The following is a 12,761-nucleotide window of genomic DNA, read 5'->3' as shown; positions in this document are numbered from 1 at the left end:
AAATAAACTGAACCCCAAAAAGTTAAACTTAAATCTAGAGTGTTAGGAATAATTTATGTTTCCTCTCAGAAATATGTACGATCTCATAAACCATAGCGTTTTTGTGTCTTCTCCGTTGCCTTTTTTGGTTGGCTTTTGGCCTTCTTCCCCTCTCTCCATTTGGGGTTGACGGTGGCATGTGATTGTCCATATCCTTCATGCCAACTTAATCGGGATCAAGGCTCGTGGTTGTGATGCCATCGTGCCCGCTCTCCAATAATCTTTGTACTCTTCTCCTTGATTAAACTGTCTCATTGATTAATCTATCTCTTTCTATCATTTGCTGAGAAAAATATTATATAATTAATTAATTCAAGTAAACCACTTACGAAACCATTGAGTTTATTCATTGAAGGAGAAACAAATCAACCATAGCTCACACAAACCACACTACAACACGCACAGAATGAAAATAGGTAAAGGCTAGAAACAAGAAAATGCTACAACGCACACCCGGCCATATCGGTATGCACTCTCTCGAATCGCTTTGAGTCAGCCGTATCACCCTGGTAGAACAAAAATTCGTAACATACGGAAGTTGAATTTCATATGCGAATATTATGAATTGTTGTACGAAAGTTATGAATTAAAAACATATGTTATAAATTTTATACTACATGTATTCGGATTTGAGGCAATTAAAGAGGCACATATTATACATAGTAAAATAGAGATACATCATAATAACAAGAAAAACTAACACGAGAGCTCAAAACTTGTAACACTCGGTCGGCATAAACGATAGGGTTTCGTTGGATAAGTCATACTCCACCAAATAGTTCTGCTGCTGTACATTCCCAAATATGGAGAGACCAAATATTGAACCTCCCATGGCCAAACATATCACCCCAATACATGAGTTCATGACCATGTAGTTTTCCGTCGGTAAATGTAAATCTGCATCCATAAAATGGAATACTAATTAATGCGGGTATCTCCACACTAGAGGCGGCATCAGATCGCAACTTGAAGCAAAGATCAAGCCCGGTGGAATTATGAGCATCGACTACCGGAAGCTTTACTTGAGAAACAAACTCCTCTCTAACAAGAATACAAGCACTCTCCACCAAATATGTAAATGTTGTGCCCGAGTACTCTATGATTAGGCCTCCAGACCCATCAGGATTGAGAGCAAAAGTTGTTTTGTTTATGGGCAACCTAGTGCTACCAATTGTGATTCCTTCGAGAGAAAGATAGTAAAAAGTAACAAATGGTATTAATGGGTTTTGAATTAAAGGGGTGGTTTTGATCTCTCCACCACCACTAGATGAATTCACACTTGCTTGGGAGCCAATCAAAAGGGTACTATGTTTAGTTCCATCAAAAGAAGTTATATGAGAACTTGGACTCACCCAACTGGGAGACAAGGGACAAGGGTCCGCGCCCGAGCCCCACCAGGCCGACGCTCAACTTTAGCCCCTCGCCCCCGTTGGATTCCTCACATCAAACCCTATTTTCGGCACCGATAGGTTGTCGAAAGTGAAGGTTTCGGTGGCTAAAAAACCTACAGTGAAGCCACCACCTCCGTATAAATATTCATACTCGCACCCATCGTTACAACTTGAAATGGGCAGGGCTTTGCAAAGTTTGTTGGAGCACGACACATTTGAATAAGAGGAGGATTTCTTAAGGTCAAACACCGGCATGGGCTGAGAAAAACAACGCAAACAAAGCTTGCATTGAGTCCATATCAGGTCTCAGCCGGTATCCATTAAGGCAGAGTATGATATTGTTGGGGTCCCTATCGATAAGTTCACAAGGAACTCACCGTCAAATCCATGATGGTCATCCAACTTTTTGTTGGATTCCCATATTCCCCGTTTTTTTAATAAAATTTCATCTTCTGCCGATAAAAAAAAAACAACACAGTTTTTCACTTCTTTTCTATTGTGTTTCTATGAATGATCATGAAAATGTCGTTCTCATCCCGAGTTCGGATCGCTGGCTACAGCTGCTAAAAAATTTCATCAACCCATATATTGACTCCTTCAATTCAAATCTTAAAAGATGAAGTACTAACTTAAGAAATCTTTACATATCCCATAATTTAAGGTATCATCCACATCTCTCAAGATTTGCGGTCTCTCCATTTCATGGATTGAATGGAAATCTACACTCAGTGTAAAAAATGATCGACACCTTCAAGGGCGGAGCTTCTAAGGGAGTGGGGTGGTGCGGCCGGCCACCGTCATGGGTTGGATGGAAATTAATCTCATTTGATCTAAGAAATGATACACATCTTAAGGGGTGGGTAGGGTGGCACGGCACCTTCCACCAATTTCAATGGCTATTGTTTGGTGGATAATTCACCTCTAAATTTTTTTTTTTGTGGGTATTATGTACTCAATAAAAAAATTAGAAAAAGGAAAAATATATTTGGGAATTCGAAGAGGTTGATTAATATTAGAGCACATATGCTTTTTTGATATTATAAATAGTGTCAAGTTCGTCAAATGAGAACTTAGAAAATTTATTTCGGTTAAGAAACTAAAAAAAAAATTTCCGCAAAATAAATACTAGATATCAATGAGTTGTTTTTTTTTTTAAAGATTTGAAAAAAAAGTTTGAATTTGTTTGAATAAAAACATATATTTTTTTAAGTTTTTGATTTGTGAACAAAACATTCTTATCGATATTTTTTTGTGCCACTCACAAGTTTGAATCCTGACTCCGTCACTGGACACCTCATCTACCTTCAAAATGGATGCATGAGATCATCCAAGTCTTTCTAATTTAATGAAACGTGCCGTTTTGATCAACGAATTAAATTTATTTTTATTTTCAGACTTGAAAGAGAAAGGTGATCTTTTATGATTAACCACGGATTTTTTTTCTCCACTTTTCAACTTGAACTTACCTCAGATCTCCAAAAACTATTGGTTAAAATTATGACTTACAAATTAATTTACTTGAAACATATTTGCCAAACAATTGATGCAACCATCATCAATATAACATGAGATCAGCTTCAGTGGTATTGGATTACCAATTTCCGGTACCATAAAAGTATATTATTTTTCGTGCATCTTTATAAACAAAATGAACTTAATTAGCTGGTGAAAACGACATAATTTTGTTTAATTAAGGCCGGCTTAATTTGATGATCCTGTGCATCAATTTTAAGGTAGATGCGGTGTCAATCATTTGTTGTTGTTGTTGTTATTTTTTTCCCCTCTTTCTTTTAATGAAAATAGAGATCTCCATTTCATGGGTAGAACATTGGAGAGGATGCGGACGCGTCCTCTCATGGGTTTGTTCGTTTTGGGGTCTCAAAATCCAAGCCGAACAGAGCCTTACAGATTCTCCGGATCTCTGTCTCAAAAACCTAGAGCTATAGCTTAGCTGTGCCACCATAGCGATGGATTCACTTTTGATTACGTGGAAGAAGTGTTTATCTGAGGTCTGTATTTGATTTTTTCTCGATGTACTCTTTGTCGAGTTTTTAATAAAATTTTGTTACCTATAAAAAAAGAAGTGTTTATTTGCCAGTGTTGCTTGCCGGCCCTCCCTATCCTTCCCGACACATGGAGATAATGGTGTTATTAGTCCACCACTGGGAAAATCTCACGGAATAAGAAATTGACATTCTTATAGGAATACAATTTAAAGGAAATTGATTTACGCACGCCACTTTCTTTGTCCTTTACCATGTGAATTTACCAAATAGTCCCTGCAATTTATGAAAAGTGGGATGTTTAGGGACTGTTTGGTAAATTCACTTGTGAGAAGTGTCATTATTCCGTTAACACCTGGTCGACTTTGATTGTGATCGCTTTTGGTAATGGAATGACGAGTCCATGTGTGTTTTTTATCATTATTCAAAATCCAGGTATTTTTATGAGAATTGGCTGATAGTTCAGGTGCTTTTTGTTGAAATAAATAGTAAGCTTGATTGGGTTTGTGGAATTGGCAGCCATTGTGGACTTTGTGGAATGGATGAGGCTCAGCCGAATTCGTGGAATTGGCAGCCCACGCTTGAAGACTTGGCTCAGCCGAATTCGTGGAATTGGCAGCCCACGCTTGAAGACTTGGAAGCCTCGCATGGCTATGAACAATTGTATGAGTTCCTCTATAAAATACAGGTTGTATTGAGAGAAAAAAATGTGAGTGGAGTAAGAGAATAAGAGAGTTACAGAGAGAGAAATTCCTCCTCTTTGTATGTTATTTTCAGATTGAATGAGTTCAATATATGTGAGTGTGTTTGTGCAATTCTCTTGTGAGTTTCATACATTATAAGTGTGTGATCAATACTCCTCCACCCAACAAAGTGGTATCAGAGCTCTTAGGCTAATCCCGAAAAAAAAAATCTCTCTCACAAAACATACCTTCGCCCTGCTATTTTTCAAACAGACTCAAAATCAATTTTTTTGGTGCTGCCCAGTTTTTTGAGTGCGCCGAAAAAAAAGAACCATCTGTTTTTTCCACCAGAAAAAACAGAAGTGATCGACACTCAGTTTTTCGATTCCATAAACTGAATCGTCTCACGCCGACGAGTTCAGTCCCGGCAAGATCGAAGCCGTCCGACTGGAGGTGAAAGCGCAGCTATTCATCTTCCACAAGTCTGGTGAACCAAGCCGAATCATTGAGACGAAGCCGGAGTGGTCACACCCGAAGCCAGACGGACAGTGTGTCTCTGTAGTTCCAGATTGAAGAAGCAATTTTTTCTTCTTTGGTTCCATCGTCAAAATCAAAGAAGAAAGGAGCAGGTGTCTTTGTTTTTTTTAAAAAAACAAAAGATTACATTTAATTTCACCACCAGACAAGTTGTCTGATCTCATTACTCCTACCGAGCTACTTTCCATAAAAGCTGGTCCACCGAAGGTTCAATTGCAGTCTAACTCCTGTACTTTTGAAGTTATCTAGTCAAAGTTCAAAAGTTGCAAAGATTTCACTTTGACCCCAGTAAACTAGATTCCATCATTTCTAGTTTCGATGGCTAATGGAACATCCCAAGCTGTTATTCCAAAGCTCACCAAGGATAATTATGATAATTGGTCTATCCAAATGAGAGCACTGCTGGGTGCTCAAGATGTTATGGAGATGGTAGAAGAAGGTTACGATGAACCCGCCTCAAAAGAAGCTGAAACAGCTTTAAAGGAGGAACAGAAGACCACACCTCGTGCCGAGCGAAAGAAGGATTGCAAAGCCAAGTCCATCATCTATCAAGGACTTGACGAAGCCACATTCGAGATCATCGCTTCCGCCAAAACTTCCAAAGAAATTTGGGAGAAGCTGCAGAAGACCTACAGAGGTGCTGACAAAGTAAAGAGGATTCGCCTTCAAACACTACGAGGTGAATTCGAGTCTTTACGAATGAAATCCTCAGAATCTATTTCTGAGTATTATGCTCGAATTATGGTGGTTTCAAATCAAATGAGGAGAAATGGCGAAACTCTCACCGACACGAGAGTTATAGAAAAGATCTTGCGATCTTTGGATCGCAGATTCGACTTCATCGTTGTTACGTTAGAAGAACTTAAAGACGTTTCAACCATGTCTATTGAAGAGCTCGTGGGTTCGCTGCAAGCCCACGAACAGAAGTTGCACAGAGACGATGATAGAGCCCCGGAACAAGCTCTACAAATGAAGTTATCCCTCAATGAAGGAAGGTACGAGCAAGGGGGGACATCTCAGAGGGGACGAGGCTATGGTTCCCATGGAAGAGGCTCTAGAAATTCAAATTCCAGAGGCAGAGGTGGCAGAGGATTCTCCAGAGGAGGGAATCAAAATCATGCTCCAAGAGGAGGTGGTCGAGGACAACAAAATTATGCTCCAAGAGGAGGTGGACGAGGACAACAAGGTCATAATCCACGAGGAGTAGGACAAGGCAGAAGAGGCAGTTACAACAATCGTTCGAACGTTGACAAAAGTAACGTTCAGTGTTACAATTGCGAAAAGTATGGCCACTATAGCAACGAGTGCCGGGGAAGATCAGTATCAGATCAAGTTGGCGAAATAGCCAACTATGCAGACAAGGAGCCATCAGGAGGAGATTCAATGAGTCTCATGGCACACAGCCCAATCGAGCAGGATCAAGGTACATGGTTTCTTGATTCTGGAGCCAGTAATCATATGACTGGCTCAAGGCAGCTTTTTACTGAACTTGATGAAAAGGTTCAGGGAGATATTTCTTTTGGTGACCTCTCTAAAGTACCAGTTCGAGGGAGAGGTGATATTATAATCAAAAGGAAGAATGGAGATCATGCATTCATCTCTAACGTCTACTATGTTCCAGACATGAAGACTAATATTCTTAGTCTTGGACAATTCCTTGAGAAAGGCTATCAAATTAGCCTGAAGGATATGCAGCTGACGGTTGCGGATGCTCGAGGGAAGCTGATAACTCGAGTAATGATGGCGAAGAACAGGATGTTTCCGCTAACTGTTCTTCATGACACGCCAAAGTGCCTCAATGCCATTATCAATGACAAAGATTGGATATGGCATCTCAGATATGGGCACCTCAACTTTGAAAGCTTGAAGCTGTTGGCAAATAGGAAGATGGTTAAGGGCTTACCTCATATTCAACATCCAAATGAGGTATGCGAAAGCTGCATTCTTGGCAAACAACACCGCAATAACTTTGGAAAGCAAGTTGATTGGAAAGCATCTATGCCTCTCGAGCTAGTACACACAGATGTTTGTGGTCCATTAAAGCCAATCTCAAATGGTCAGAACAGATACTTCCTCACGTTTATCGACGACTATAGCAGAAAGACGTGGGTATACTTTCTGAAATTGAAGTCAGAAGTATTTGAACAGTTCAAAGAGTTCAAAGCTCTTGTTGAGAAAGGAAGCGGCTACCACATTAAGACATTGCGGTCAGACCAAGGAGGAGAGTACACTGGAGATCAATTTGAGGGATTCCTTAGGCAACAAGGAATCAGACACCAGTGTACACCTGCCTATACTCCTCAACTAAACGGTGTAGCTGAAAGGAAGAATCGCACCATTCTCAACATGGCTAGAAGCATGTTGAAAGATAAAGACATGCCCAAGAGATTTTGGGCCGAAGCAGTTCAGTGTGCAGTTTATCTACTGAACAGGTGTCCTACGAAGAATGTGCAGTCGAAGACACCACAAGAAGCATGGTCCACTCACAAGCCAGGTGTGGGTCATCTCAGAGTGTTTGGTTGTATTGCCTATGCTAAAGTTCCGGAGGCTAACAGAACCAAACTCGAAGACAAAGGAGTTAAGTGTATCCTTGTTGGATATGGTGACAGAACGATGGGATACAGGTTGTATAATCCCATCACTCAGAAAGTGATTTTCAGCAGAGATGTCATTTTCGAGGAAAATGAATCCTGGAGCTGGGGTCAAATAGAAGCTACCAAGAATATGGAGCTAACACTTGAAGATGAAGAACAGGTACAAACCAGAGATGTACCTGGTAGACCAGAAGATCAACCAGCATCTTCCCGTGGTTTCTCTTCACCACAACAAGGTGAACCATCCTCACCAGTTGAACGAGAAATTTCAGACATGAGGCCCAGAGGAATTCGGAACTTGAATGATCTGTATCAGAATACAGATCAGATGGATGCAGATTTTACCATGTTCTGTCTGCAAATCAGTTGTGATCCAGTTAGTTTCGAGGAAGCTACCCAAGAAGGAAAATGGAGGAAGGCTATGGATGAAGAGATTCAGTCCATAGAGAAGAACAAGACTTGGGAGCTAACCTGCCTCCCAAAAGGTCACAAGGCAATTGGAGTAAAGTGGATCTACAAAGCTAAGAAGAACGCTCAAGGAGAGGTTCAGAGATACAAGGCAAGGCTTGTAGCAAAAGGATACAAACAAAGAGAAGGCATCGACTATGGCGAAGTATTCGCCCCTGTTGCCAGGATGGAGACAATCAGGCTAATAATCTCATTAGCTGCTCAGAAAAGATGGAAGATCTACCAGTTGGATGTCAAGACAGCATTCCTGAATGGCCTTCTAGAAGAAGAAATCTATATTGAGCAGCCATTTGGATATGTGAAGAAAGGTCATGAAGACAAAGTGTACAAATTGACGAAGGCGCTATACGGGCTGAAGCAAGCGCCTCGTGCATGGAATACCAGAATTGATAAGTACTTCCAAGAGAATGGATTCGAGAAGTGCCCTTACGAACATGCACTCTATATGAAGAAGGAGACTGATGGAAGCCAGTTGTATGCATGCCTCTATGTTGATGACTTGATTTTTACAGGCAACAATCCAGCCATGTTTGAAGCATTCAAGAAGACGATGTTTCAAGAGTTCGAAATGACGGACATCGGACTTATGGCTCACTTCCTAGGCATTGAAGTGACGCAAAGTGACGAAGGAATTTTTATCTCCCAAAGCAGGTATGCCATGGAGATACTGAAGAAGTACGGGATGGAGACATGCAATCCTGTGACGACTCCAGTCTACAGTGGACTGGAACTGAAGAAAAGTGATACTGGGAATGTTGATCCAACCTATTTCAAAAGCTTGGTTGGAAGTCTGCGATATCTAACCTGTACTAGGCCAGACATACTCTATGGTGTTGGGCTAGTCAGTCGATACATGGAGACGCCAGATCAGTTACACTTGTTCGCAGCAAAGCGGATTCTCCGCTACATCAAAGGAACTCATAATGACGGACTATTCTATCAGTCAGGCGGTGACCTGAATCTTTCCGGCTATTCAGATAGCGATTGGGGAAGAGACTTGGATGAAAGGAAGAGCACAACAGGGTTCGTTTTCTTCATTGGAGATACTGCCTTCACTTGGACATCCAAGAAGCAAGCGATTGTAACATTGTCATCTTGTGAAGCTGAGTATGTTGCCGCTAACTCAGCTGTCTGTCATGCTATATGGTTAAGGAATGTGCTGAAGCACTTGGGCTTTCTGCAAAAATTGCCCACAGAGATCTATGTCGACAACCGCTCTGCAGTTGCGCTTGCAAAGAACCCGACTCATCATGAAAGAAGCAAGCACATCGATACCCGCTACCATTTCATCAGAGAGCATGTAAAAGCAAAGGAAGTGGAGTTAGTTTCTTGCAGGACATATGATCAAGCAGCAGATATCTTTACGAAGCCCCTCAAACATGAAGCTTTCGTCAAAATGAAGACAATGCTTGGAATGAAGAATCTCTGAGAATCAAGCTTAAGGGGGGATGTTGAAATAAACAGTAAGCTTGATTGGGTTTGTGGAATTGGCAGCCTTTGTGGACTTTGTGGAATGGATGAGGCTCAGCCGAATTCGTGGAATTGGCAGCCCACGCTTGAAGACTTGGCTCAGCCGAATTCGTGGAATTGGCAGCCCATGCTTGAAGACTTGGAAGCCTCGCATGGCTATGAACAATTGTATGAGTTCCTCTATAAAATACAGGTTGTATTGAGAGAAAAAAATGTGAGTGGAGTAAGAGAATAAGAGAGTTACAGAGAGAGAAATTCCTCCTCTTTGTATGTTATTTTCAGATTGAATGAGTTCAATATATGTGAGTGTGTTTGTGCAATTCTCTTGTGAGTTTCATACATTATAAGTGTGTGATCAATACTCCTCCACCCAACACTTTTCTCCCTTAAACCCTGTATAAATACTCGATATGCATGTGTCTTGCTTCACACACCACTCATCATGGCTTCATCACCATCTCTATCCTCCTTCCTCTTTCTTACCCTAGCTTTGATTCTCATATCTATTTCACCCGCGTTTTCCACGTCACGTCAAGCTCTTGACGATCATCAGGATCAACTGATGAACACTGGTTTTAAAATTACTCTAAACAACATTGATTCGGGTGGAAGATTCACTCATTTTGAGCGTTTATATCGGGCGGCAGAACGTTCCAGTCAAAGGCTCCAAAAGTTCAACGAAATGGTTTTGACAGCCAAACATCCAAAACTCAAGACCACGGTTTATGCTGGAGTGGGCGAATACCTTATGAGCTTTTCGATAGGGACCCCGCAAAGTCCTACTACGGTATAATGGATACCGGCAGCGACCTCATATGGACTCAATGCCAGCCTTGTCTGAAGTGTGTTCCTCAGCCCGTGCCGTTGTTTGACCCAATGAAATCCTCCTCTTTTTCAAATGTGTCATGCTCCAGCAAACTTTGCCTAGACCTTCCATATTCAGAATGCGACCAGTTCGTTGGGTGCGAGTATGCCTACAGATACGGAAGTGGTTTTACTTTAGTTTTTTTAGGCACCGAGACCTTTGCTTTCGAGAAGGTCTCAGTGCCGAAAATAACGTTTGGTTGCGGTATATTTAACCTGGGAGCGGGGTTCACCGAGGGCCTGATAGGCCTCGGGCGCGGACCCTTGTCGCTCATCTCCCAGCTAGGCGAGCCCGAGTTCTCGTATTGTTTGACTTCTTTTGGCGATACTAAACCCAGTACCCTTTTGATAGGCTCCCAAAATCCCTCCGACGGCGGTTCTGAGATCAAAATCACTCCTTTAATTCAAAACCCACTAATACCCACTTTCTACTATCTCTCTCTCGAAGGAATCACAATTGGTAGCACTACGTTGCCCATAAACAAAACAACTTTTGCTCTCGGTGCTGATGGGTCTGGGGGCCTGATCATAGACTCGGGCACAACGTTTACATATTTGGCCCAAAGCGCTTATAATCTTGTCAGGAAAGAGTTTATCTCTCAAGTAAAGCTTCCGGTAGTCGACGCTTCCGACTCCACCGGGCTTGATCTTTGCTTCCAGTTGCCATCCGATCCTTCTAGCGTGAAGATACCCTCGTTGGTATTCCATTTTACCAGCGCGGATTTAGGTTTCCCGACGGAAAACTATATGCTCTTGAATTCGAATATCATGTGCTTGGCCATCGTTGGTTCGGATGATACTTCTTCCATATTTGGGAATGTGCAGCAGCAAAATTTTCTTGTGGTGTACGACTTACACGAAGAAATCCTTATGTTTCAGGCGACGGAGTGTGACAAGTTTTGATCTCTTCTATTAGTTGATCTTGTATTCATTATACATCCCTAGTTTAATTTGCTATTTACGGTATTGTACCACTGGAATCCCCTCAATAAATTCATCATTCAGCATACAAATTAATAACATCAATCTTCAGTTCCTATCCTTTTTATAGCAAAATTCACTACGAGAAGAAGTATATTTGTTGACGAAAAACAATTTTTTGTCACTTTTGGAAACGAAAATCTTGTTTTTCGTCACCTATGGTAACTTCTGGTGACAAAAATCTTGTTTCGTCACTTATAGTAAAATTAAATTTCGTCACCATTTTTTTCGTCAGCAAATATACTTTTTCTTGTAGTGATTCTTGTTTGTAGTGTTGTCAATTATCTCTTTGGGTTAGTGTGAGTTATGGCGGATTTCTCCTTGGAACCCATTTTAAATAACGGAAAAACTTATTTACGGAGGGAAATGAGTAATTACGGAGCCCAATTGCAGTCATCCCAAAGTGTTTTGTACGGTTCAGATTGAAAAACAATTTTGACCGGTAAAAAATAATTGTGACTGGTCAAAATTAAAAAAAAATCTCAACCATTGATTGTGCGAAACCATGAATAGCTTACTTACGGCCCCTCCGTAAATAAGTTTCTCTCTTTAAATAAACTCACTGTTTCCATCAGTGGTTTGCTTAATTGAATGAAATCAGTGATATGAATATTTCAAGCATCTTTTCTTCCAGTACTTCATAAAGGATTCCAACATCTTTTACTTCGATTTGTTGAATTCTCTCTCTGCTCCATCGTAGAACTATAGAATTTGTTTTAGAGTGACTTTTGGAGGGGAGAGCCATGCATGAGAGTGCCAAATGGCAATTACGATATATTAGTTGGTTTTTAAAAATTTTGATTTCATAAACATTCGCCAAAGAATCTTTCAAGCCAAGAAAATAATACAGATATTGAGATTTTAAATATCATTTAAAAGTGTTAGGACCACAGGCCACGGTTTCTTTGTGTTGACAAATTTCATGACAAAACACACATTTATTCGTCCCCATTTATCGAGTTGTATTTTATTTATTTTTGTTTTTAGAGTGACTGTATAGGAAGTGGAAAGAAATCAATATTATGTGAGAGATTGAACTTTTACATGGAAGAAAATCAAGGAAGATCAAGGCAATCGAAGATTTTGACATTTAGCAATTTTAAAAGGAAAGAAAAATCAAGGGAATTGTGTTTCCGGTATATGGCAACTTCACGGCAACTGTACACAAGCATTCTATATATATCCACGTCTGTGAGGATTAATTTTTGGACGGAATAGTACAGAGCAACGTCGTATCATATTTCACGACTTCAGCCCCGTTTGATAACTCTCTTAACCCTTGGGATTGGACTACACCAATTCCAAAGGACTTCTAAACCCTTGTTTGATAACCTAAATAGATCTGGACTAATAATTCCTAGGGATGAGTAGTGTGACCTTTAGAGAGAAGGATTCATAATACTCCTTGGGACTTGATATTGGTAATCTAATCCTAAGTAGGTTGATGCCAAAATACAGAGTTGTCCTTGGACTAGTATTGGAAGCTACTTTGCATAAGGGAAAAAATGAAAATATATACTATCAATCCAATCCTACCCCATGGGCTAAGGAAACAAACATGGTATTAATAATTCCATCATCTAATCGCATCTCAAACAAACATACTTATTATCAATTCTTTCTCATTACCAATCCCAATTCCAATTCTATCTTATTACGAATCTCACTCATCATCATTGTTATCAAACAGGGCCTTAGAGAATATTAAAAAGAGGGTTTTGCTTGTGGGTC

At 40.5% G+C, this 12,761-nt stretch overlaps 2 pseudogenes; one reads left to right on the top strand and one right to left on the bottom strand.

Annotated features, from left to right (window-relative positions):
- Positions 1-748: 748 nt before the first annotated feature.
- Positions 749-4,817, bottom strand: LOC131317561 (aspartic proteinase nepenthesin-1-like; annotated as a pseudogene).
- A 4,810-nt stretch (positions 4,818-9,627) lies between these two features.
- LOC131317859 (aspartic proteinase nepenthesin-1-like) lies at positions 9,628-11,090 on the top strand (annotated as a pseudogene).
- Positions 11,091-12,761: the final 1,671 nt, after the last annotated feature.

This window comes from Rhododendron vialii, chromosome 2a (assembly GCF_030253575.1).
Source record: "Rhododendron vialii isolate Sample 1 chromosome 2a, ASM3025357v1".
NCBI classification, from domain to species: domain Eukaryota; kingdom Viridiplantae; phylum Streptophyta; class Magnoliopsida; order Ericales; family Ericaceae; genus Rhododendron; species Rhododendron vialii.
This window is presented reverse-complemented; position numbering and strand designations above follow the sequence as displayed.